This window comes from Rattus norvegicus, chromosome 14 (assembly GCF_036323735.1).
Source record: "Rattus norvegicus strain BN/NHsdMcwi chromosome 14, GRCr8, whole genome shotgun sequence".
In the NCBI taxonomy this organism is placed as follows: domain Eukaryota; kingdom Metazoa; phylum Chordata; class Mammalia; order Rodentia; family Muridae; genus Rattus; species Rattus norvegicus.
Genome location: NC_086032.1, coordinates 39,134,542 through 39,162,180, shown reverse-complemented (window position 1 = coordinate 39,162,180; position 27,639 = coordinate 39,134,542). Strand labels below are relative to the sequence as shown.

The following is a 27,639-nucleotide window of genomic DNA, read 5'->3' as shown; positions in this document are numbered from 1 at the left end:
TATTTAGCAGTAAATTATTCTGATTATGGAAGGATAATCTCTTCTTGGTAAGAAGGACACCTGATACTTAAAGGAATATGGTATAATTGTATTATAATCCTACCAAAAATATTCTAAAGAAGAAATTTGAACTTCATATAAAAATTCTTTAGAGCAACGAAACCTGTTTTGATTTACTTTGTTCTTATCATGAAAATTTATCGAGTAAAATATTGGAAAATTGCTTTAGGTACTGAACTGTATTCCACCCATAAGGCCAACCGGTTATGTCTCTATTACAAATCAGTGAAAAGTAACAGAACTCTTTAGGACCTTGGAGTATATTTAAAATTTGAATTCTTAAACTCTTGACCTGTCCCTCAATTCTGAGGTTAGATTCTGGACTATTCTTGCTGAAATGTGAGGACTCTACCACTGGTCTTTCCTCATCCTTTAGCACACCTTTATCATGGCACTTTTTGAATAGATAAGTAAAAACTATGTGTTAAATTTCTATTGTGCATTATTTGAAGCATTTTGAACACCTTGGGTTCTTACATATGGTATACAGATAATAATCTTTATGATATAAAGACATTAGACATATTGGAGATCTTGCTATACTCTCTGTACTTTATTTCAAAATTGTGTAGTCATATTTTAATTCCTAAAACTTCCTGAAACATTACCAAGGAAAGAAATGATGCGTAAAACAACTAGCCAAAAACTGAGTCCTCATTTGTCTTACCTGAAAACCTAAGACTTGAACAGAAGTCAAAGAGATAACAACCGTAAGGTAACGGGCTGAAATATTCCTCTTCAGCAAACAACTCAAGAGAAGATAGTGTGAACAGCCTTCAATAGTGTGTTTATACAGTTTTCCTATCACACTAGCAGAGTTGAATTTATATCTCTCAGAAATTAAAATAAAAAACTTATCAAAAATTATTCCTGTAATATTGATCACAAGCTATCACTGCCTAGAAGAGTTTTGTTTACAAATTGTATTATGTAACAGAAAATTTTTCACTAAAAATTGTTTTCATAGCATAAAACATAAGCTTGCAGATTTTATAAGAAACCTGTACAAAATACCCATTTAAAATAGAGGTGTAATGAACATATCAATATATATTTAACTCCAAATCAGCAAATGATGTTAGTGTTAAGGCTGCCGATATAAAAATATACTATGTAAAATGAATACAAACGTATATAAATGTTTTAAATAGTTGGTGCTAAATGTAAAATATAAAATTAAAGAACTGAGAAGCACCTAAAGAATTGTTCAACATCCTTAGTTATCAGGGAAATGCAAATCAAAACAACCCTGAGATTCCTCCTCACAGCAGACTAAACCACCAACCAAAGAGTACACATGGAGGGACCCTTGGCTCCAGCCTCATATGAAGCAGAGGATGGCCTTGTGGGATATCAATGGGGGGAGAGGTCCTTGGTCCTGGGAAGGTCCAATGCCCCAATGTAGGGGAATGCCATGGCGGGGAGGCAGGAGTGGGTGGATGGGGGAGCACCCCCATAGAACCAGGGGAAAGGGAAGATAGGATAGGGGGTTCCCAGAGGGGAAACCGGGAAAAGGGATAACATTTGAAATGTAAATAAATAAAATATCCAATAAAAAAAGAAAAAGAACCTCCACATCAAACCAGACACACTCAAACTAATAGAAGAAAAACTAGGGAAGCATCTGGAACACATGGGCACTGGAAAAAATTTCCTGAACAAAACACCAATGGCTTATGCTCTAAGATCAAGAATCGACAAATGGGATCTCATAAAACTGCAAAGCTTCTGTAAGGCAAAGGACACTGTGGTTAGGACAAAACGGCAACCAACAGATTGGGAAATGATCTTTACCAATCCTACAACAGATAGAGGCCTTATATCCAAAATATACAAAGAACTCAAGAAGTTAGACCGCAGGGAAACAAATAACCCTATTAAAAAATGGGGTTCAGAGCTAAACAAAGAATTCACAGCTGAGGAATGCCGAATGGCTGAGAAACACCTAAAGAAATGTTCAACATCTTTAGTCATAAGGGAAATGCAAATCAAAACAACCCTGAGATTTCACCTCACACCAGTGCGATTGGCTAAGATCAAAAACTCAGGTGACAGCAGATGCTGGCGAGGATGTGGAGAAAGAGGAACACTCCTCCATTGTTGGTGGGATTGCAGACTGGTAAAACCATTCTGGAAATCAGTCTGGAGGTTCCTCAGAAAATTGGACATTGAACTGCCTGAGGATCCAGCTATACCTCTCTTGGGCATATACCCAAAAGATGCCTCAACATATAAAAGAGACACGTGCTCCACTATGTTCATCGCAGCCTTATTTATAATAGCCAGAAGCTGGAATGAACCCAGATGCCCTTCAACAGAGGAATGGATACAGAAAATGTGGTACATCTACACAATGGAATATTACTCAGCTATCAAAAACAACGAGTTTATGAAATTCGTAGGCAAATGGTTGGAACTGGAAAATATCATCCTGAGTGAGCTAACCCAATCACAGAAAGACATACATGGTATGCACTCATTGATAAGTGGCTATTAGCCCAAATGCTTGAATTACCCTAGATCCCTAGAACAAACGAAACTCAAGACGGATGATCAAAATGTGAATGCTTCACTCCTTCTTTAAATGAGGAAAAAGAATACCCTTGGCAGGGAAGGGAGAGGCAAAGATTAAAACAGAGACTGAAGGAACACCCATTCAGAGCCTGCCCCACATGTGGCCCATACATATACAGCCACCCAATTAGACAAGATGGATGAAGCAAAGAAGTGCAGACCGACAGGAGCCGGATGTAGATCGCTCCTGAGAGACACAGCCAGAATACAGCAAATATAGAGGCGAATGCCAGCAGCAAACCACTGAACTGAGAATAGGTCCCCTATTGAAGGAATCAGAGAAAGAACTGGAAGAGCTTGAAGGGGCTCGAGACCCCAAAAGTACAACAATGCCAAGCAACCAGAGCTTCCAGGGACTAAGCCACTACCTAAAGACTATACATGGACTGACCCTGGACTCTGACCCCATAGGTAGCAATGAATATCCTAGTAAGAGCACCAGTGGAAGGGGAAGCCCTGGGTCCTGCTAAGACTGAATCCCCAGTGAACTGGTCTATGGGGGGAGGGCGGCAATGGGGGGAGGGTTGGGAGGGGAACACCCATAAGGAAGGGGAGGGGGGAGGGGGATGTTTGCCCGGAAACCGGGAAAGGGAATAACACTCGAAATGTATATAAGAAATACTCAAGTTAATAAAAAAAAAAACAAAAAACAAAAAAAAAGCCAAAAAAAAAAGAAAAGAAAAAGAAAAAGAAAAGAACCAATTTCTTTGGGAATTCCAGTATGTACTGCAGACCAACTGAGACATACAGCATCATTGACTGAACAACTACTGGATTCTTAGACTTTTTGATGAGAGACAACCGTTGTTGAACTAGTTGGACCATAGCCTGTTTGCTATTCTAATAAATGCATTTATCTTTTCTTTATCTTTATCTTTATCTTTATCTTTATCTTTATCCATACGTATGTATACATATATCGATTCTGTATGAACCCAGACATCTGTACTCGAACACACAGAAAACTCAACTACACCACCTTATGCAAGAAACAGTGGTAGTTTGCTGCCTTCTGAATACTGTTTGAGACGACATTTCATCAAAAAACAGTGAACAGAAAATCCACCTTTTGTAAAACCTACTCCGTGACTCTTAGAATTCTAAAATGTCTACCTCATTGTGATTTACTGAAACTGAGTAAAATCTTTCTAAAAAGGTTATTACGATTAAAAATAAATCTAGAACTATCTAAAAATGACACCAGCCAGTTGCCAATACATATCTGATTTCTTAAGTTGATGAATGGACTGAATGGATGACGAGAACTTAAATTGCTGTCATCGATAAAGCATTTGAGCTGAAAGGAAAAGAAAATCAATCTAAATTTGGCTTTATAAATGCAACGTTTAATTTCCTTTTTAAATTCAATTTGTTTAAATGAATATAAGCCACTAGACTCAAGAATAAAGGATGCTGATTACAGAAGTTAATTAAAAATACTTTATTTGGCCGGACAAGATGAGCTACATGAAGAAATATTATTCAGACTCAGTCAATTTTCAGAGAACTGTCAGGCAAGATTAAAAAGTTGACTTTGTGGCAAAAACAGGCATACAAAATGCTATTTTCATGTATAGCCTGGCTTACTAAAGAATAATTTTGAATATGTGTTAATAGGCAATAGGATAAAGGGAAATTGAGTATGCAACTGCTTTTTTATTATCATTTTTCAAGAAGCTAAAACAAGCCATAACTAGTAATATAATCTCACAGACACTAATTGATATCATACAATAAAACTAGTTATTAACTACTACGTTTTAAGCACTGTTGACACCCTGTGGTTAGCTGCATAAGTAAGATGTTGTTCTGCACTTGGGAAGCTCCGAGTTAGACACAGCACACATGAACAAAGGTGACTGGCCTAAAGACTTTGAGAAGAATGCTCTGATCTAGACCCAACTGAACAGCTAAATGGGAGCACACAATGTGTCAAAAACAACTTTGGAGGGCACTGTCAAAGTCGTCACAGAGAAAACCACGTAGGTCTTTTATTCTGGAATGATGATGGTACGAAAGACATCACAGGTAGAGGTAATATCATGAGAACAAAGAACAGTAAAACCAAGGACAGCATTGTATCATTGCTTACTGACAGATCCCGCATTATGTGACTATGGACAGAGAGGATGTCATCTATCAACTATTGGCCAGAGGGGTCACCGTAAGACTAAGGCTGTGCCGGGTTTATGGCAAGCAATCAGACTTTTTATACCATTATCAGCAACAGATATAATGGTGATTGCCAGAACACAATGGTGTTTGCAAGCTGTACAGGGTATACAAGATTAAGGTTTAAGACTAAGTGATCTGTCAAACTTCTATGTGCTTCACTGAATGCACAAATACACAGGTGGTCTGAATGCTCCACTGATTAGGAGTGCTTCAGTTTCCCAGGAACTGAAGGAAGACAGTAGCCCAGGAGCCAGGGACTCTAACTTGAACAACCTATAACACGCTCCTTTCAAGGCACTGTGGCACTTCCGTTTCATATATCCTCCCAACAGAACTTATAACAGAGGACTTTACATTTTTACTTTATATTCTTAGGAGTAAATCACAAGCACAGAGGAGGTTGACAGAGGAGGTTGGAAATGAGAAGGGAGCTAGTTTGAGATGTTCCTACAGAGGAAGTGAAATGGAAGAGAGAGAGAGAAAAATAAACGCAGTCTTACTGAATACATGAGGGCATGCCAATGTTCAAGGTGTGGTGTGTACATCATGGCATGACTTTGGTGAAATTCCAGTTTCAATGATTTGTTCTTTCACTCCAAAGAACACATACATTCATTCGTCAAGCCCCAGTATCCCTATCTGCAAAGCTGTGAAAACGAATTCTCTGTATCTCCTAGGTCAACTAAGATCACATACAAAGTATTCAGTATTGTATGAGGCACCCAGTAAAAGATGTAATCTGGGTGAATTTTTCTGTGCAAACAAGAGGACTGGACATATCTTGAATTCTCAACCCCAAAGTGTGATTTTTCAACCAGGGTGTTTACTAGATACTTTTGTGTTGCTGTTATAAAACACCATGTCCAAACATGAATTATAGAAGATAGCATTTACTTTGATTTATGGTTCCAGATAAAGGAATCCCATCATGGTGGGGAGGCATGGCAGCAAGCAGTAGACATAGTGACTGAAGCAGAAAGCTGTATGATCACATTTGCATGAAGCACAGGGCAAACTGAAAGTGAGCTGAGACTGTAAACTCTTAAATCCTGCCCCTCTAATAAGGCTTCACCTCACCACAACCTCGCCAAACAGTGCCACCAACTGAGGACAGCTGTTCAAATATGTGAGCCAGTGGTAAACACTTATTCAATGTTCCACTGGTATGTACAATAATTAAAAGATAATACCAACAGATAAAAAAGAAGCTATATGGTTCATGTAGTATAATAAAATTTTATTTTATTACCTATTTATCATTTTACTTACTAATTTTTTTTTGTGAATCTTATACACACATGTGTACCTTGGGATGTGGAAAACCAAAGGTGGAATTCTGATGTTTTCTACAATGATTCTCCACCATATCTTTCAAGACAGGATTTATGCCTGAATTTAAAGCTCACTGATTCAACTAGACTAATGGTCTAGTGAGGTCTGGGGATGCCATATTACTGGTATTATAAGTGTGCTCTGGTACCCCATTTTATAGAGGGGAGATGAATGGGAGATGAATCTATCTGTGTGCAAAGCAAGCTCTTTTTGTGTTGAGTGATTACTTCCCATTCTATTTTCATTCACTTTACATAGTTGTTTTAAAATAATACTCCATAATTTTATTATAGCCATCTTAAAAGAATACTTTCATATTTGAAGAAACACTAATATTTTCATTAATTTATACCAGCGACAAAACCTTAAAATAAAGCCAAAGAATGAACTGCGATACTTCAAACCATCTCATCATTAGCCCCAACAGTAGAAAATACAGATGAAAGTTCAAGGACATAGCAGAACACATGGAATAGAAGTCTGTGAAAGGAATTACTAGTTGAATTATTCTCATCCATATAACCTATCAGAGGTTCAGCTTAATTTCTCAAAGCAACAGCTCCCATGACAGAAGAATGAGAATGGTTATCTTCCCTCTCCTCACAGAGGAATTAACATGATTAATGAAAATATTAAAAAGGGACCATGATAGTGTCTCCTAGCTGGCATAGTTCCAGACAATATTCTTTTCTATCCTTACCAGCAGTATCACAATGTTCCTACTGTGGACATTGTTATTAGTTAGGGAAGGGATGGCTTCCACAAAACTTCTTCAACTAATACCATTTTAGCTACTTACATTCCTGAGGTAAATTTAATACCAATATTAGCTGTTAACTCTCAGCGAGGACCCTTTTGCCCCTCAGGAAACATTTGGCACTTGGGGGACATTTTTCACTGTTGCATCAGCAGAGGGGAGGAGAGGGGTGGGCAAACAGTACTTATGGGGCAAAGGTCAAGGATTCTACTAGGCAGGGTAGGTGTTATTGCTTCTACACAAATAATTATTGCAGTAGTAATGGTAACAGTTGCTAGGTTTAAAATGCTTCAACTAAATGTTGGCACACTTATTTCCTCTATGCAGAAGATAGATTGCAGGTATTTTCTCTCTAGGAGTGTCTGAAGTAGACAATGTGAATATTCTGAATTCAAAGTAGCCTGTCAGTAAAACAGTTACACTTTTAACTGCTTCATAAACTGTCAAGATAACTGGTGCAAGAACTTTTGTAGTTCATTAACTGACACACTTGTGATTCTAGAAATTACTGACAGTTGTGTCTAATTAATGACCAGTGATCCAATCCCTCGATTTAAGCTGGATGAAGTTCCTGACAATGTTCCACAAAAGAGTCTAGAAATGTCAAGGAAATGGATGATATAAAGAACTTTTTCTCCCTAAGCAATCAACCACTGTGTAATAAAATTATTTTATTTGGATAGTCAATAAAATATATTTTAAATCCAACTGAGAGGTAAACAAAAGATGAGCTGCTTAATAGACTTAATAGTCGTAGTAATGATGATGATGATGGTGGTAGTGGTGGTGGTGGTGGTGATGATGATGATGATGATGATGATGATGATGATGATGATGATGTGCATACACATCCATCCTAGAGGCATTTTTTGATCTGTTATCTGGAGAAAGCTCAATTTCCAGAGAAGGTATATAATGGCAACTCTGAATTATCCTTGAGGTGTTATGATAGAAAAGTTCATTCAGCAAGGGCTTTTAAGTGTCAGTGGTAGTTAGTTAGCAGGACAACATAATTATAACTTGCATTTGTACCTCAGAAAAACAATCCTAAGCTTATATCAGTTTTACATAATAGTATCCATCTTTAGATTCTCCTAGATGGGCTCTAGATTGATTTAAAATGATCAGTGTCATCACATCTTTAGATCCAAGAACACAGTTTACCAATAGAGTTGATGAGTCTTATAAAAATGTATTGGAGTTATGGTGTAAATAGGAAATGACCTCAGCATGTGTCAGTGATTTTAAAAATGTGCAGTCTTAAAATATGGATTCTGGATACTGGGGATAAATGCAATTTTTAAAAGCTGTATCCACCCCAGCTCTACTCTAGAGCACTCGGGTTCATCATTGCTGCTACTTGAACAGTCATTGGCACAAATTTCCACCATAGAGACAGAGCCATTCATATTGCCACCTGTTCTTTGCATTGATGGAAAGAAATTCCCCTGAAACTGTGGATAAAATTATCCTTTAAAATGTTTCTGTAAGTGTCTAATCACAGAGAAAAGTAACAAACACATGGCCACAGAAGACTCTCGTCTAGGTATCCTACCATCTTCCCTAGAGTTGTAGGTATAATCAAGCAGGTGAGTAGCTATTCTCCCTAGTAGTAGCCAGCATTGCAGGTGTTAGCTACTCACTCTCACTGAGAGCCTTGAAATCCCAGGCTCCCTCTAAACAGAACCTACCCTTTATGTTAACAGTCATTTTACCCCTTCTCTTTCATTCAAAGCCACCACTGTATTTATGAACAATTTAGATTAGTTTAATAGAATGAAGAAATTAAGCATTTTATATGAAATATTGTTCAGGATTAAAAGAATTCATATTTGCTCTAGGACATGTAGTTATTCCCCTTAAATAATCAGGGCTTTCCCACCAAAAAATATTTACCAATTGTTTTAAATTATCAGGCCTGAAATCTAAACATAAGTTGATATTCTAAGGAACCTAGAAATCAACTCCAACAACAAGAAAACAGGATATATTGTACTAATTTCATTACAGAGAATATCTTCCAGAAATATTTATTTTATTATTATAATCATAGAAACAAACTATTATGTTGTATAATTCCCACAGATACAGACAAAATTGAGGACCCTGAAACATATGCATTAAATAATTTCCATCAATACCTCATAATGTGACCCTACTTGAAAACAGTGTCTTTAAGGAGAGGTGGTAGTCCATGTAAATAAATAAATTTAAATAAAAGTGATTTAAATAAAGTGATTAAAATGGGCTGGCTTTGTGGTTATTTTGATGGAGATTGGTCCCCATAGGCAGATATGTTATAGTGCTTAATCCCCAGCATGACCAAACTGTTTGGGAAGGATTTGGAGGTGTGGTCTCACTGCAGTGCGTGTGACCTTGTGTGTGTGTGAGTGAGATTGGACTTAAGGTTTCAAAAGCCCACACCAGACCCATCCAGTACATCAAGACATAGAGCTCTCAGCCAGTTCTCCAGCAGCATACCAAAGAGTCTTAGTCATGTTCTCCCACAGCACAGATCATGAACTAATCCTATAGCATGCTAATAAAGACAGTAATTCAATATACTCCCTTATAAGTTGACTTGGTCATGGTATCTTCACAACAATAGAACACTAACTATGACAGGCTCTTACTTTTTATAACTGGTATTTATAAGAAGACACATTCACAGACAAATGCTTGAAAAGACCGCAGAAGAAGATAAATATCTACAAGCCACAGGAACAGGTCAAATAAAAACTGAGGCTGAAGTACTTTGATCTTAAACTTCCAAAGTGTGAGAAAATCAGTTTCTGCTGTTTAAGTAATACAGACTGTGGTAATTTGTTATGACAACTGCAGAAAAGTAATACAACCCTTAAGCCTAAATATTTTTATTCGATACAGGAGGAAATAAAGGAGAGAGGAAAGAGGGTACTCGTTATACAAGATTTTTCCCTATATAAACCTCAAAGAAATCAATAATGAGAAATATTCACCCAATCTCCTATTTCTCTTCGAACTATCACATTATATAGTGACTAGCAAGTCAATTAACTTTGTATTTAATAATAACAAGACAATATTTCATTTTGTCATCGAAACAAAATATTTGATTAATACAGATATAAGTACTAGGAGTTAGAAGTTTATTGTGTATTTTTTGTCATTAATTCTAAACATCTATAACTATTCTGAACGCTGCCATTGCATAAGTAGTAGGTGATGAATCTTGACAATAACCAATGAATAGAAAATACTAGAGGTCGTTTTTTGATCATGATAAGGTGGTAAACCCCCATGGCTTTTCTTTTTCACAAATGGACCCTAAGGATAAAACTTAAAAGGAACCATGTGGGTGCAAAGGCCATATGCTGTAGATTAACATAAATTTTTCCCAATCGGCTTGTGTTCTTGTGTACTTGGTTTCCAAATGGTGCTGCTCTTTGGGATCATCTTTATGTAACAGGGCTTCACTGGAAGGAGTTGGTCACTAGAGATGTGCCTTGGAATTTTATAGCCCCTCTCAACTTTCTATCTATGCTGCTCCCTATTGCTGACCTGACTGTAGGTACACTGTTACCCTATGTCTCAAACTTCTGCCATCATGCCTTCCATGTCAGGATCCATTTATCCATTCTAAACTTAAGCCATAATATATGCTTCTTCCTTTAGTTGATTCATTATTATTATTATTATTATTATTATTATTATTATTATTATTATTATTGGATTTTAAAATTTACATTTCAAATGCTATCCCCTTTCCTGGTTTCCCATCCATAAACCTCATATCCCATCCCCCATCTCCCTTCTTCTCTGAGGGTGTTCCCCCTCCCCATCCATTCACCCCTTCCCACCTCCCTGCCCTGACATTCCCTTACACTGGGGGTTTGAGCCTTTGCAGGACCAAGGGCATCTCCCATTGGTGCCCAACAAGGCCAACCTCTGCTACATATGCAACTGGAGCCATGCATCTGTTCATGTGTATTCTTTGGATGGTGCTTTAGTCCCTGGGAGCTCTGGTTGATTGGTATTGTTGTTCTTATGGGATTGCCAGCCCCTTCAGCTCCTTCAATCCTTTCTCTAAGTCCTCCAATGAAGACCCCATTCTCAGTTCAGTGGTCGGCTACAAACATTCACAACTGTATTTGCCAGTCTCTGGGAGAGCCTTAGTTGATTCTTATTGGGGATTTGATCACCAAGGATCACGTTCATTGTAAAAAATTGTGAGAAGCTCCACCATGTCATATGCCAGAGAGGGGCCAAGCTCAGCACCTCAGGGGAATCTAGGGACAGATCATATTATTGCCTCTTCTAGGCATTGTCTTAGTAGGGTAATTGTTCCACATCATGTGAAAAATAGGACCAAAAAGTGACAGTACATCTATCAAACAAAGTTGCCCAACAGAAGCAAGAGGTAGCCATAAAAACAAAAGAGGAATTTTACAAACTACTCACCAAAAATCAAAATAATGACAAACTAAAATGAAAAACATTGTGAAAATTTAAAATGAGTAACAAATGTCAGAATATATGAAGTATTGACTTAATGAGTAAAGATGGTTGATACTTGCCCTGCCTACCCAAGTTTCATCGGCCTGGTGCATGTCATGGAGAAACCCCCACAAGCCGTTGTTTGACTCCCATGTGAACTCAGTGGTACAAGTCCTTCCCTCAACGCACACACTGTTTTTAAATGTATGAGTAATTGAATTCTTTTTTTAATTTACATTTTAAATGCTTTAATTCTTATAGAATACTATTTTTATATGAGGATGAAGAAGTCCTTGATGGTTAAGAGTACTCACTGCTTTTCTAAAAAGCCTAACATTCATTTTCAGAAACCACAAGAAGCAATTGACTACTACATGTTATTCCAGATACAGGTGATCCAATGCCCTTCCTGGGCCTCATGGACCTGAACACACATGTAGCGAGGGCTCACATGTGTACACACACACACACACACACACACACACACACCGATAAAAGTAAATTCATCTTTAAAATATGGTTTATTTGTATGACATCAAATGTTTTATTGTGAACAGTACTGCATGTAAAAGTATACATTTATACCTTATGGATTGGCTACAACTCTAAGTATACTATATTGCAAAGTTATCATTTTTGTGGTAATAACTTCTCTAGAAAATATCTACTCTCCTTACATATTTAATGGTTAGTATTTCATCATTGACTAGAGTCCCTTTGCCATCCAAAGTTAACTTTAAATTTATTCCTCCTATAATTGTAGGTGAAGAATAGGAAGAACTTTATTAAAATGTATCATTTATAAGTAAATTTATTTAGTGTACTGAGAAAAGTCTGATGCTTTGTTTTGATTTTTTAAAGAGTCTATCCTCAAACATTGGAAACGATAAAGGAAGAGAAGAGCAAAGCTAGAGAAATTGCAAGTAAAATTAAATAAAAATGTTAGCAATGGATCAATGGAGAATAAATACAACAGAAAAGAAAGTGATTTAGAGTCTTAATGTCACCAACAGAGTTTTTAAAAACTTGTCTTCTTAAGTGGGAATAAAATTGAGAGCAAAGAAGACGGTACAAGAACAAAATAGAAAAGAGTTATTGAGAAATGGAAGCAGAAAAGTAGAGAGAGGAGTAGAGAATAGAGGAGAGACAGAGAGAACAAGACAGAGAGAAGGTAATAAGAAATAGAACATTGAGGCGAGAAATAGCTATGAAGTTAAAAGGACTAATATTCTAAGCCACCAAATTTGAAGACCTAAACAAAAACACGTATTTGTGAAAAAAATGTCAAAGTAGTAACAAAAAATATAAATGTTAGTAGGATTTATAAATAATAAAGAAATGTACGAGGCTCTTCCTACCCTAAATTATCTGGTCTGATCAAATTTAGTTATCTTTAACCAAACTATGAATGAAAGGATAATTCTTACCTCAAGTGAAACAAAAGGAGGAAGTTACCCATTTCACTAAGACTAGTAACATTCAAAACTAATTGGAGACAACATAAGAAAGTGATATAGTCTTTTCTCTAGTATTTGCAAGCATGTTTTTCCACATAAATATGCTAATTCTACAGAGTAATTTAAATTATGATTATGACAATAATAATGATAATGATGGAATCAAATCTGTCTCCCCTTAATACAGAAAGGCTATCTCAGCTTCTAAGTGTAGTTAAGAGCATACTGTATACACAAATATCTGCCCTTTTTATTTAGTATTTCATCAAAACCATATTTTTCAGGGAATATGCTTGACTATAGTGACTACATTCTTAAACAATAATCCAGAAAATTACCTAAATAATTTCCAAAGCAATATCCCACAGAGACTTGAATTCAGTAGAGAACAAATACTCATTTAAAATTAACTTCCCAAGTGACCCTACTTTGGACATTTTCAATTTGGACAGCTCTACCAATTCCTTTACCAACCCTAAAAGAAGCAGCTAGTCCCATCAACTCTTCACATTAGCATTTCGGCCAGCCTGCACTTATTCTTTCTAATATGTGTACTAAGAATTCACAGATGAGAATAGTCTAATATTGTACTCCCTCTGCTGCTGTAGCTACATCAGAGACTATCCTCCTGTAATACAATTTAGTACATCAAATTTTTAATTTCCTTTCATTTATCTCTAAAAGTCACTAATAAGCTCCTAATTGGTAAATCTATTTGCTGCTTTTGGCTTAATCTATAACTGTCTCTCTACTTCACCTACACTGGTGAAATGTTTAATATTTATGATTAACCCCCCCATTATTTTCATATTCATTCCTCTCTTCTGATTCTTCTAATATCTATTGACCATCCCCTTTCCCTGGTTCTTCCACACCCACAATCTGTGCCTCCCAAAACTCAGTGGTGAGTCATAACCCTCAGAATCTGCATACCTACCTATAACCTGAACAACAACTGCAAATGCAATATCTAAAAGTGACCTGCTAATCTTCCTAAGTAGGGCAAAAAGGCACCTTCATCCATTGTTTCTCCCTCTAAAATACACGATTCTAATTCTACTATAGGTCTTTATTATTTGTTGTTTGTTTTATGTGTATGAGTCTTCTATCTGCATGTACACCTGTGTGCTTAAAGAGGGCTTCAGATCCCGTTAAAGATCATTGTTAGCCATCATGTTGTTGCTGGAAACTGAACCTGGGACCTCTGGAAGAGCAAACAGTCCTCTTGATTGCTAAGCTGTCTCCCCAGTGATACAGTAGTCCTTGAGGTCTCTTTCCTGCCCTCTTCTCTTCAAACCCATAAAGTTTGTGATAACATCCACGATTGGATCAAAATCTCACAAATCAGAAATCAGAGGAGCAAGTTTCCTAAATGACTTCAAGCAATGGAAGCCTGGTGTCCCAGAGTTATAAAGACTAAGAACAGAAAGATTCACATAAGTTTGAGGACAGCTTGGGTTGCATAGTGATTTCTAAGGAGAATGGTGCAATGTGAGGTACAGTCTCAGAAAATACGGAGGCTGAGCTGAAACAAGAGCTGTCTGGACCATCCCGAATGACTTCCTTGTATTTTCTTCTGTCCATCATTGGACATTCAATACCTGACTCACAGTTTTCGATGAGGAATCTGTGGAAAATAATAAGAAATTTTGTGGATCCCTCACACATAAAACAGTGTGTGATCTTGAAAACTTCTACAATTCGTATACCCAGAAGATGAATAGGTGATATGGTATCCTCTAAGTTCTACATCATAGATTCTGTACCTAGATTCTTATTTACAGTATGTCACACTTCAGCCAGGGTCATCTGGCAAAGACCTTCATGTGATGAGGTCTCTTCCTGTGAGAAATATTCATCTTTTACTTGGCCAGCACTTGACAAGGAGATTAGAAATGATCATCTGTCTCCTTTCTTCAAGGCAGCTCCTAGGAAACTGAGTGAATGAATCACAGGCAAACTTCCTGATGCTTCAATTCCTTCCTCCCTAGAACACTTTGAGTGCATGGCCTTTAGAGAATTTATCTCCCACCCCTTGTTGTCACAGATATATTTTGGCTTAGTTCATCTCTAGCCTGAACCCTTCCAATAGCTCCCAACTAGCTAACCAAATTGAGTTTCTATGGTTCAGTGTTACAGTGCTTGCATAATTACGACTGGCAAATGTACATTGGAACGCATCATGTTCAGGTTAAAAACACATGATGAATATCTAATGTGCTGTGCCTTCTTGCCTCTCTATATATTTCCAGAATTCCCCATCCCCTAACACATTCTCTGATACTGATCATAATAAAACTATTTCCTCAGACCAGCCATGTGTTTGTGAACTAGCTTGTGCAGTCTCTCTCGCGCATGTGCACAATGCTGCCAACGGTTTGCAGCATCAGTTTTCTCACATTCTCCCCAGGAACATTCCATCCAGCCCAGGCAATGAGTTCCTTCTCTGTTTTGGCATAATGTTTTATAAATAAATACATAAATTGTTCATTTTAATGTGACTCGTACTTGACTTGAGTCCTATGCAAAGTGTTTTCTATCTGTCACATTGTTAAAAGCTTTCAGGGCAACACCCTGAAATAATATGATTGTATCCGATAACGTTTTAATACAGAAATCTAAGCTTTTCAAAAATAGAAATACCTAGTTATAAAGTTATTAGCAGTGGAAGATTTATGTGATAATGGAGTCCAGGTTTGCTGCAGAACTCTCCTCCTGAAACATGGTTAGTAGATGTCTCTATTCTCCTATGACACAAGTGACAATTGAGTAGGAACCCGACTTGAGGCTTTGCAGAATATGCACTGTGGTTTCAGGTTTCAGAGTAGATCTAACAAGAGAAACAAGATTTAGATTTATTTAAAATCTGGCCAATAGAACCAATCCTCATTACTTCAATCAAGAAATACCACTGAATGTCTGATATGTATAAGACTTTACAGCAAAAGCTGGCCAGTGCTGATGTAGACCATATTTCCTTAACATGGTTATCTTAAATATTTGCTTCTGACTTAATAATTTTGTGTTGTCTTAATAATGGGAAAATATTACACTGACCATTTACATTATCTACCCTCTCTATATGGTACTTAACTGAGTTAAGGTTATAAAAAATGCTGGGCAAAAGTTATTCACTGGTAAGCAATGAGAATATAATTTTATGAACATTAATTATATTAACAAGACACTGGAATGTTTTTCATAGCCCCTCTTGCTTGTATTTCTCCCAAAGCAATTTAAGATTTTTGTTTGTCTGTTCAATTGGTATGGTACAGTGCACCAGAGATGCTAAACAAAACTGACAAGGGTTATCTTTTCTATGCTCAGATCTTTTTTGATGTGGAAAATGGGGAGAGAATCTAAAATTGTTCATCTGATTTTCATGAAACCAGTACAAAGAGAGTGATAAAGACAAAACATAAACCAAGATCTTCAAAGTTTTTGTAAGCATTGCTAGAATCCTAAGGAACATTAATGGAACTACACTGTGATTGTCAACAACTCAAGGGGTCCTTAATTATCCTTTACACTATGTCTACATTGAGCTTGTGCTTTTTCCATAAAATAAATATTCCTCAGGCATGTCGTTACTGCTGCTGCTGTTGTTGTTGTTGTTGTTACTGCTGCTGTTACTGCTGTTGTTGTTGTTACTCAAACTGGGATTGTGCTTCCTGTACCTTTTGCACAATGATAATCTGCAAATAGGAAACTTTGTGGTAATAAGAACCAAATCACTAGTCCCATTCCCACTATATTCACAGCTCTTTGAATGGGAGTTCCTGGAAGGAAGCTGCAAACACAAAGGCTGAGTGACCAGGATTTCTATAACATGGAGAGGTTGGACTGTGGCAAGTGCAGAACCAAGTTATCTTGGGCAATCCTCATCCTTTAGCAGCCTTATGCTGCCCCTCTGTGTGTCAGCTAATTGTATTGCTAATACAATGTTTATTACTATAAAGCCTTATGGTAACTACAGCATTGGAACCTGGAACTTGACTCAACCCAAATCTGTGTTCCCAGGCCATGATCACTAATACTTGGCTCTAGAATAAACGATCGATTATCGAGTCTGAAGTAAGAGCTGAAATTTTAATTTTTGGCAGCACAGTCTGATTAAATACCGTCAGAAAACTATATAAAGTTGCATTTGCAGAATCATGACATGCATTAATATGAATGAAGTTGTAAGTAATTCAATACAGTTGTTGTCTTTTGGATGTTCTCAAATTCAAGTCAGATACAATACAGTGTGTGAGATCCAGGAATGAGTTGAGAAACATCTAGATGGCTGACTCTAAATTCCTCGACTCTGGAGAGACGAGATCGTACCTGTGACCAGTTATCCGGCAATTAGATGAGAAATAAAGACAAATAAGCTTCTGACTCTTATTCTGTGTCTCCTCTAGAAACTACATTTTAGGAACTTCATTATAAAAAAAATCTTCATTATAAAACTTCAGCCAATAGAACATGATAACCCACACTTTTGTAGACCCAATATAACTTTTAAATGAGACAATTTTGATCATTAAAAAATAACTTAGGGAGCTGGAAAGATGGCTCAGTGGTTAAGAGCACTGGTTGCTCTTCCAGAGGTCCTGAGTTCAATTCCCAGCAACCACATGGTGGCTCACAACCATCTATAATGGGATCTGATGCCCTCTTCTGGTGTGCCTGAAGACAGCAACAGTGCGCTTATATAACTAAAATAAATAAATCTTTAAAAAAATTAACATAGATACTAGGAAGAAACAGATCATTCATATCCACTAATTAATATCAGTAGCATTAAAATTGGGACAATCAGACATTGCACACTATTCAATATGCTAACCACCTATAAAATGTCTGGCCAGACATTCTAAAATACTGGTGACTTGCATGTTTAAGTATGTCAGAGCAAAATAGCATTATTCTCTGATTGCTTTAACATATCAGGAATGCAAGGCCATGATGGGATTATGATTTGATAATTTGTGGAAAGCTTTGTAAACTTCTGAGTTTTTGCTTGTTTATAATTTGCATTGTATGATTTTAACAAAGCAGTGGCAGCAGTGAAGACTAAGGAACCTACAAAAATGCAATCTTAGCAGGCACCGTGACTGATGCTCCTTCCCACAAAGGCCATGGCCCTGAGGACATAGCTGGCACCTTCTCCTAAGCCATTCCATTAACGTGAGAAATAACTGACTAGCAGAGGGCATAAAGGAGTCTTCACCTCTAAAATAATCATTAAGATGCTTCTGGCTAATTTGCTCTCAAAACTGTCCAGGAGAGCTCCAAGTGTTTTCAGGAATTAATGTTTTGCAAAAGCAAGTTAAAGACTGGCTTTGAACAGCAAGGGCTTTTTATCCCTTAAAGCAATTCAAAAGCCTATGACCTACAAACACATGAAGTGAGCTGTGAAATCTGTGTGGCTCTAAAGAGGCCATGCTGCCCAATGTGCCTCAGAGGTGACTGCCGAAGAGGACAGTTAACAGGAAAGAATTTCCCTAAAGACAGCTAAAAGAATCACATAAAGCAATAGACAAGGGGGAGGGGGTATTCGATGCAAGAGTCAAGCACTATGACATTGGTTTAACAAGAAATTCACTGTTATGCAGGAAAGAGCGTTTGTCCTGTCTGTAAAGCAGTGTTTACTGTGTAGATCTGTGGTTACTGTTTCCATTTGCCCATTCTCAGAACAGAAGAAGCTGTCACTAAAGTCAACCAGACTATTTGACAATGCTTAATGAATGCATTGGAGACATGAGACCTGTTAGCAGAAGTCACTGATGACTGTTCTACGGGAAACCTCACATGATATCATTCTGAACTTGGCAGGAAGATAAAAGCAAGCAGATGAAACTTGGGGCAAGTAATTGCATAAAGACAGTCCAGTTCATGGTTGGAAGCAGGAACATGTAAAGGTGTTACTATTGCTGCTGTTGGGGCTTTTGTTCTATTTATTTATGTATTTTTACTTATTTGTGTTATTTTATGAATGTGGTAGTTTAAAGGGCAATGCCTCCACTTGGCATTTTAATACTTGGTCACCAGAGGACACCATTTGAGACCACTCAGATTCACCTTGATGGAGGAAGTGTGTCACTGGAAGTGGGCTTGAGTGTTTAAAGCCTCCCTATCTCAAGTTGACTCTCTCTGCTTCTGGTTTGCAGTTAAAGGATGTGAGTTCTGAGCTGTTTTCTGCCACTATGCCAGGTACTTACTGCCATAAGCTTCTCCTCTGTAATGGTGAGGGACTCATCTCTTGGGAACCACAAGAGCCAAATAGCAACCCCACCCACCCACTCCTACCCTCGCCTTCTACAAGTCACCTTATTCATGGTATTTTGTCCGAGCAATATTAAAGTAACTAATGTATTGAATTATTTAGTCTTGAGGGTGGGGGGAGTGCATACACATGACCATGTACATGCCAAGTCATTCTTGATGTAAGAGAACAACTGAATAGAATCAATTTTCTGCTTCTACTACTTGGATTCCTGAGGGCTCGTGCACCCTTTACAAAGCTCCCTAGTAGCATTTAGACAAATGACATCTCTACACAACCGGAAGCCAGGCAACCCCATCACAGACATACAGCCAGATGATCCCAAATGACCATCATCATGCATGGGTCATCATGCATGACCCAGACCAAATACAGATGATGCTCTAATATGCGCCAGTTAAAACAATCTCTTTGATGGGTACAGAAAAATGAAGAACACACAATGTGAGTGAAAACAAAAACAAACTACCAGTGTAAGAAAGAAAACTAAATGCACATTCATGTTTTCAAGCATATATTTGAAAATGAAGATCTTTATGAAATATATGAGAATAGTTATTTCACATAGACACACATACCCACGTGTGTGTGTGTGTGTGTGTGTGTGTGTGTGTGTGTTATAATTGTTTGTATACAATGAAGGGATAAAGACTAAATGGTATAGAAAGTGAAAATATTTGTAGACTTGAGAACGTCTCATACAATGAGCACCATGCAGCATGAGGTTACACTGGTATTGTCTGGGCTTAACAGATCTACTTCACATATTTTCTTGTGTCCAGGGTTATGCACATGAATCAAGATGAGCCATAGTGGGAGCCAGGAACTATATTGAGGATCTTATTTTGAATGAATTGCATTAGGCACAGGATGTGTGAGTAGCTACAACAGGTGACCAGGAGGTTCTGGACTCTGGAATCTTTGACAAGCATCCCCTGACTACACAGCTCTATTTTAAATGTACAGTCTTCCTAACTAGTGTACTGTATCACAACTAGTGTAATATGTTACTCTAAAGTATCCTTTCCAGCTTTAGTCACCTAGAATGGAATCTATTATATGTAACTGGTCATTGAATATAGAAAATTTGAAAAACATTACTTTTTCCAGATTTTTTGAGGTAAGATTTTAATCAGATAAACATCTTGAAACCACTGTAGTCATTTATTTAGGTTGATGTAATGAAACCTCTTAAATTAATGATTTAATTGAATTGTAATTGAATAATATAATAATAATTAAATCAAATAATGTAAATCCTCAGTTCTCAATGTTGAAGTCTGTAACTGTATTGTTAGCATTTTTGGATCATCCTGGAAACCATAAGGAAATATTCATCCCTTGCTTCTTTCCTAGTTCTGATGCTTGTCAATCAGTATTGGCATTTCTGGTTTGTAAATGCCTGACAGATATCTCTCCCTTCGTCATTCTTCCTGTGTTTATATAATCATCTTCAATCTCTATTCAAAATTCCCCTTTAATGACAGCAAAGATACCCGAGAGCCCATCAGAGTGACCTCATTTTACCTGGAGCCCTATCAAGGCAACTACAAGGCAAGGTACAGAACAAGCAGAGCACGCAATTAGGGCTCGGCCATCTCTTCTGGAGAAACTATGGTTCAAACCATAAAACAACATATGCAGTGTGCCAAAAGAATGCTTCTGTTAGTCCCAGGGGTATAGTGGCTGTGCTGAAATGGTAGGTAAATCTTTTCTCTTTTTATGTTTAGCAAACTCTGAATATTAGTAAGCTTCACAAGTATGAGCGTTAAGGACCAAAGTATTATAATAATAAATGTAGCTTGGGAGCAGCAGCTATAATCCAGACAGCTTGAAAGAACTGTTTACTTTACAATCTGAAAATTCTCATACAGCATGAAAAAACTAAACATCATAATGGCTGTAGCACCTATTAGACTGATATTTTCATCAAACTAGCAGGAGGGGAAAAAGGAACAGATAAACTAAGCTGTGAAAACTTTAATCCTAGGCTTTCAGGCATATTTACTCTTGAGTCCACTTGTCAACAGCATTAATAACTATAACAAGGCTTTCTTCTGTTAGATGGCAAAGACCTATGGCCACTCTCATGAAGCCGGATAATGTGACTCAGCAGATGTACTGATTGAAATGGAGGGGAAAAGGCTAACTGTAATACCCTGCGGATTCTAATTTCATCTTAATTATAAGGTATTTGTCCGAGATAACTAGGAAAAACCTTAATTTGACATTAGAATTTGTTTCTGAGTAAGAGACAGTGTCAGCTACAGTGATGCCAAAAATCTAGACTCTTTAATAGATTTTACTTTTGTGAATTGTAAAGTTTCTCAGTAAGGAATTCAGATATAATTCAGAGACCAGAAAGACCATCACTAGGGGAAAAAAATCCTTAATTTTTCTCTAAATTTTTGTATGCCGGTTGTGAGAACATAAACTGGCCATTGTTTAGTCATTCTTCAACAGGCGTCTTTGTAGTGGTCTACATGCAATGAGTTACCTTGATACTTGACCAAAACATGCATGCACACATACATGTAGACATGTATATGTGTGTGTGCTATACACACATACACACACACACACACACATAAGCATGCACGCGCACACACACACACACACACACACACACACACACGGACACATACAATCTTGTGTCCAAAAATTAATAAATGATAAACTCAGTCTTCAGCCAGGAGCTAAATCTTTAAACATACCATCCTATTTGTTAAATGCGTGGTTATTCATTGGGGTGGTTTGAATTACAGTGACCTTCATGGGTTCATATATAAATACTTGGTTCTCAGTTACTTGAACTGTTTGGAAAGGACTAGGAAGTGTGGCCTTGTGGGAGATGTGTCACTGGGAAGAGACTTTGAGATTTTAAAACTAACTCTCTCCATCTATCTCTATCTTTCACTCCTTCCCCCTCCTCCTCCTCCTCCTCCTCCTCCTCTTACTCCTCCTCCTCCTCCTCTTACACCTCCTCCTCTTCCTCTTCCTCCTCTGTGCTAAGCAAGGATTTAAACTCTCATTTAGTGTGCCAGTGCCTTGCATACCTGCCTGCCTAACCCTTTAGAACTGTGAGCCCACTCAAATGTTTTCTTTTATAAGTTGCTGGGTTATGGTGATCTGTCACCACAATACAGAAGAAACTAAAATAGTCAGTGTGTCAGGCACATGGCAGGTGCCCTAAAGATAAGACAGGCAAGTGATATAGACCCATATGTCAGGGCCTTTGTATAGAGGATAGGAAATCCCTTCACTTATATTTACTATTATTCTTTCAGCATCTGTAATAATATAATGCTGGTGATGAATGCCTTAATGGAATAAGAGGACTAAACATTAGGTAAGATTCAATAGCTTAAAACCAGTTTCCTTAATTTCTCCTAGTTTTATAATTTTTACATTCTAAATTTTCAAGCCATTAAATGAGTAGTTCATGAAAGCCTATAACACTTCAAAAATGTTTTGGTAGTAATAATATATTCTACCCATTTTCTTTAAGAAATGACAGTTGGATCTATCAAAAGAGGAAGACACACCCTATCATTTTTCAATGCAAATTACCTGGCATAAATTATTTTCAACAGTCTATATGGGTAAGAAAAAGAAAAACAAGATCCGTTCCTACTATTGTTTCCTCTAAGAACTGAAATATATAAAAATAAAGGAACACATCAGACATCTGTATACCGATAAAAAATTAACATTATAAATCCAAAGATTCTGTTACTTTTTCCTCTTATTACAAATTATAATCGACATGAAAGACTCTTCCACTCCCAAGCTGATATAGAGATGACACCAATAATTCACAACCGCATTTGATTTTCTTCCACCATTCACTGTACGTTGCCATGGAAGCCACTCCCTTATCAAAACTGGGTTGCTGTGGAATTGAATTCCTGAATCTTTATCCTCCACCTGCAAAGCAAAGTGCTATCTGCAACCTCCACCAACTGGAAGAAACGAGGTCATAGACTTAGCGAATTACCCTGAAAGACTGACAACTTTTTCCTGCTTTCTTCAAATACCTGGATTTCAGCAACCAGAAGGCATCTATTCAGAGCGTGTTAGAGTTTCAATAGGACCTGATTGAGCTCACAGCTAACCACTCTCCTAGAATTGGAAATATGTGGACTTGAACTAAAATGCTGTCTTAAATTTTGGCCAAATGCCCGAACCCTGGGCAGCGTTTGAGTCCAAGTGTCTCTTGCATAAAACTGTTGACAACTGAAGCGGAAAACGTCCAACAAAAACGTAAATAAAGGAACTCGTGGAAGATGTGCTTCACTTGAATACACTTCATAGGTTGAGGCAATTTTCTTGAAAACCGGTGTTCTTATATTTCTTTGTGAGCCACAGCCTTAAAGGCTGAGCGGTCTCTCCAGCTCAAACTAGTGCTTTTAATAACTATATCAAAATTGACCAATTCCAGCAAGTAGACATGCAAGAATACATTTTTCTCAGGTTCAATAGTCCACTAGGATAAAGTTGTCTTAGCGATACACTAAAATCATGTTGTAAATAGTAGGTAAGTAGTTTAAAATTAAAACTCATTCATGATAACAGAACCTTCCTAGGCTGTTTTGTGTAACAATTGCTTTCCATCTTCTTCAAAAGCAATTATGTTATTGAACACTTTTCTGATGCAAAAGAATGACTATGTATTTGGGCTATAGTTAATACTTATTGAGCATTTTGTTTATGTCTAATATGATTATGTGTTTTATATAGATTACTTCTTTTAGCCATTATAACAAACCTATAAAGTAGATACTTCTGTTTCCCTCACATTCCCTTCAGGAAGGAAAATAAATTGTTTTTCCAATATCCACAAACCAGAGCCAGTAGATTTCAGAGAATCTATGAAATATTAAATCACTCATGGTGTTAATTATTTACTTCTAATGGCCAACAGTTTCCAGCATTGCTTCTGACTGATTATCTTGTCCTGTGAATTATAAAATATGCAATTATCAATGGATGTCAAAGCAATGTGATATAAATACCATAGTCAAAGTTTGTTACTATAAACAGTGAAAATGTTGAAGTGACACGAGTAAGTGGTAAAATCTCATACTGTTCTGGTTTCTGAATCAACATTTTATTTCTTGTATCTTTTGTGTCTTATTTCTTTGTTTTGTCATAGAAGAACCCATCATTAGATAAACAGTTACAATGTGTTAGGAATATCATTCTAGTTAAGTACTGACAAAGTGTTAACTAGTGACTTAGCATAAAACGATTGAGCATCCTATCAGAGGCCTCAAAATGAGTACAATTATTGTCATTTATTTCTTGTTGTTAACTCTTCCAAAACAAAGTCAATAGGTATGGGCAAAATTGATGATGTTATATTTATCACTAAACAATAGTACCTGATAAGTGCCTTTTAAACCTGAGTTCACTGGCATGTAGTGTTGTTTAGCTTCATGCATTCATTAGTAGGATAAACATAGATACATATTTTATGATTATAATTTATACCAAAACTGAATTTTTTAGTAATTTATTTTATTGTGTTAGTGCTTAGCACAAATGTGTGTGTGTTTGCTTCCTCTTTTTTTCCCGGCTGGAACCGCGGAGGCTGTACCAGAGGAGAAAAAGAAGGTTGCCGCTGTGCCAGGAACCTTTAGGAAGAAAAGGTTCCTGCTGTGCCAGAAACCCTTAAGAAAAAGCGAAGGAATTTCACAGAGCTGAAGGTGAAGCGCCTGAGGAAGACACTGCGGAAATGCAAGGAGGAAGCTCATCTGTGAGAAGGCAAAGCACTATCACAAGGAGTACAGACAGATGGACCGGACTGAGATTCGCATGGCGAGGACGGCAAGGAAAGCTGGGAACGTCTGTGAGCCCGCAGAACCAAAACTGGCCTTCGTCATCAGAATCCGAGGTATCAATGGAGTAAGCCCAAAGGTGCACATGGTGTTGCAGCTGCTTCGTCTTCGGCAGATCTCCAATGGCACCTTTGTTACTCTCAACAAGGCTTCAGTGAACATGCTGAGGATTGTACATTGCATGGGGGTACCCCAGCCTGAAGTCAGTAAATGAGATCATCTACAAGCGAGGCTATGGCAAAGTCAATAAAAAGCGCATTGCCTTGACAGATAACTCCTTGATTGCTCGATCTCTTGGTAAATTTGGCATCATCTGCATGGAGGATCTAATTCATGAGATCTATACAGCTGGGAAACGCTTCAAGGAAGCAAATAACTTCCTATGGCCCTTCAAATTATCTTCCCCACGAGGTGGCATGAAGAAAGAGACAACTCACTTTGTTGAAGGTGGAGATGCTGGCAACAGGAAGACCAGATAAACAGGCTTATTAGACGATGAACTAAGGTATTGTCCGTGGTATTTTTATAATCTGGCCGGTTAATAAACAGTCACAGCTCGGCAAATTGAAAAAGAAAATGTGTGTGTGTTTATGTTATATGCGGTGCCAGGTACCTGTGGAAGCTAAAAGGTCACTGAATCATCTACAAATGAAGTACAGATTGCTATAAGGCATCATATGGGTGCTGGGTCCGATGTTCTCTGCAAGAGCAACACATGCTTTCTAACCTTGCACCAAATCTAATATTCCACTCCTTATGCTTTTGTTCACAAACGTTTTGTATATACAGAAGCATGTGTGCATCCCTGTGTGGGTCTTTGGATGATAACGCCCACCGTAAGTTCAGGTGCTTCAGCGCTTGGTCCCCAGTCGGGGGGCCAATAGCACAGACTTGGAGTTGTGACCCCACTGGAAGAAGTAAGCCACTTGGTCAGCCTTTGAGCCACAGGTTGGTGCCAGTTCAGTCACTGCTTCCTCCTTGAGGGTCAGGGTGTAAGCCCTCAGCTCTGACCAGTAGCCAGGCCAGCTGCTTGGTGACAGGCTTTCTGCCAGTGACATCTTTCTATCCTTGCAGAACCATAAACAAGAGAAGAAACCCTTCCTTCTAAAGGTTAGTTTGGTTGTGCTTTCTACTGCAGTAATAGAATCATAGCTAACACCCTTGTGTTTACAATTCTAACAATTTAATACACAAGATCCTTTTGGTCTGTTCCACAGTGAATATTTTATTTATTTTCGTTCTTTATAGTTCTATGTAATCATAGTACATCACAGTATTCATGAAATTATCACTTCCCCTGGATAATAATACCAGGTATCACCACTGTAACATAATTCACACCAACGTAAAGTTTTATATGATCATTTTAAAGGCAAGGTTTCTGTCTTGTCCAAATGTGTTTGTGTGTGTGTGTGTGTGTGTGTGTGTGTGTGTGTGTGTGTGTGTGTGTGTGTGTGTAGACAGATATATCTTGCGAGATGCTCAGTGAGTGTACTTTAAACTGAAAGGAAACTAAATCCCAAACTTGGTGACTATCTTAATGGAATCTCTAACATCTCTCGTCGGTTCTCTAATCTACACAGTCATTCAGACACTGGACATTTATTAAATCCTTAAACACTGGTGTTGTCCATAATGCTGAGGATTAAGAACACAAACCTGTAACAATAAAAACTCACAAGTAAGAAGGAAAACTGTTGGGGAAAACCAACATAAGAAGAGATGAGTGCACACACAAGAAAATCAATTTTGGATCTACAATTACTGCACGGTGAAAGGAGAGAGAAGTGAAGACACTCCAGGTATAATAAGGATTTACTCCATGTTTCCTAACTATGAGACTAGAGGTATGGTAAGAAGCCAATGAGTAGGAAATATATTTGCAAGTAATACAGATCAGTACAGAATATTTCATGGTTTTTATTGTTGAAATGCAAACGATACATTTGTACAGTATTAGAAATTTGCACAGGGTCTACAGCTTTAACTCATGGATAGAAATTGTCTCTTCTGTGTGAATCTTTGAAGAAAGATGGGAGGGAGGGAGGGAGGGAGGGAGGGAGGGAGGGAGGGAGGGAGGGAGTAAGGGAAAGGTGAAAGAAGAAGGGAAAGTAGAAGGAAAGTGGGAAGGAAGAAGGGACGAGGGAGGGGGAGGGAGAAAGGAGAGAAGGGGAGAAAAACTGCGAGTTGGTTGTGGTGGCTCATGTCTACCATACCAATACTATAGAGATAGAAAGGTGGGAAGACTACTCTAAGTTGGAGTAGCCTGGGCTACATAGAGGGTCCCAGGACAGCTTGTGTTACATAGTACAGACTCTGTCTAAAACTAAATGGGAAAATGGGTAAAAAGTAAAGTTTTTTTTTTCTTTTTCACATCAAGCAGAAACTAGCGAGAACTGCGTAGTGGCTGGGAATGGGACACCAATTATCTTCTTCTCAGGTAAGCGCCTGGAATATTCTCAGTGAAAGTGACTAAAATTCTAGAAATAAAACTCATCTAATCTCTACTGAAGTTTCGACTGCCCTTTAAAGTAGCTGCCTCTTACTGTTGAACAGCACTGGATTCGAGGAGCTGTAGGCAGGGCTGCTTGTGGAGCAAAAAAAAAAAAAAAAAAAACAACATGAGATTCCTTAAAAGGAGGTCTCAAAAAATTACATCTGTATTTAAATCCCCTGTTAAGGTTAATCTGATAC

At 37.7% G+C, this 27,639-nt stretch overlaps 1 protein-coding gene and 1 pseudogene across 1 annotated transcript in view; one reads left to right on the top strand and one right to left on the bottom strand.

Annotated features, from left to right (window-relative positions):
• Kctd8 (potassium channel tetramerization domain containing 8) overlaps positions 1-27,639 on the bottom strand; it is a 244,909-nt gene that overhangs the window by 209,938 nt on the left and 7,332 nt on the right. The window lies entirely within an intron of this gene.
• Positions 24,650-25,522, top strand: Rpl7-ps23 (ribosomal protein L7, pseudogene 23; annotated as a pseudogene).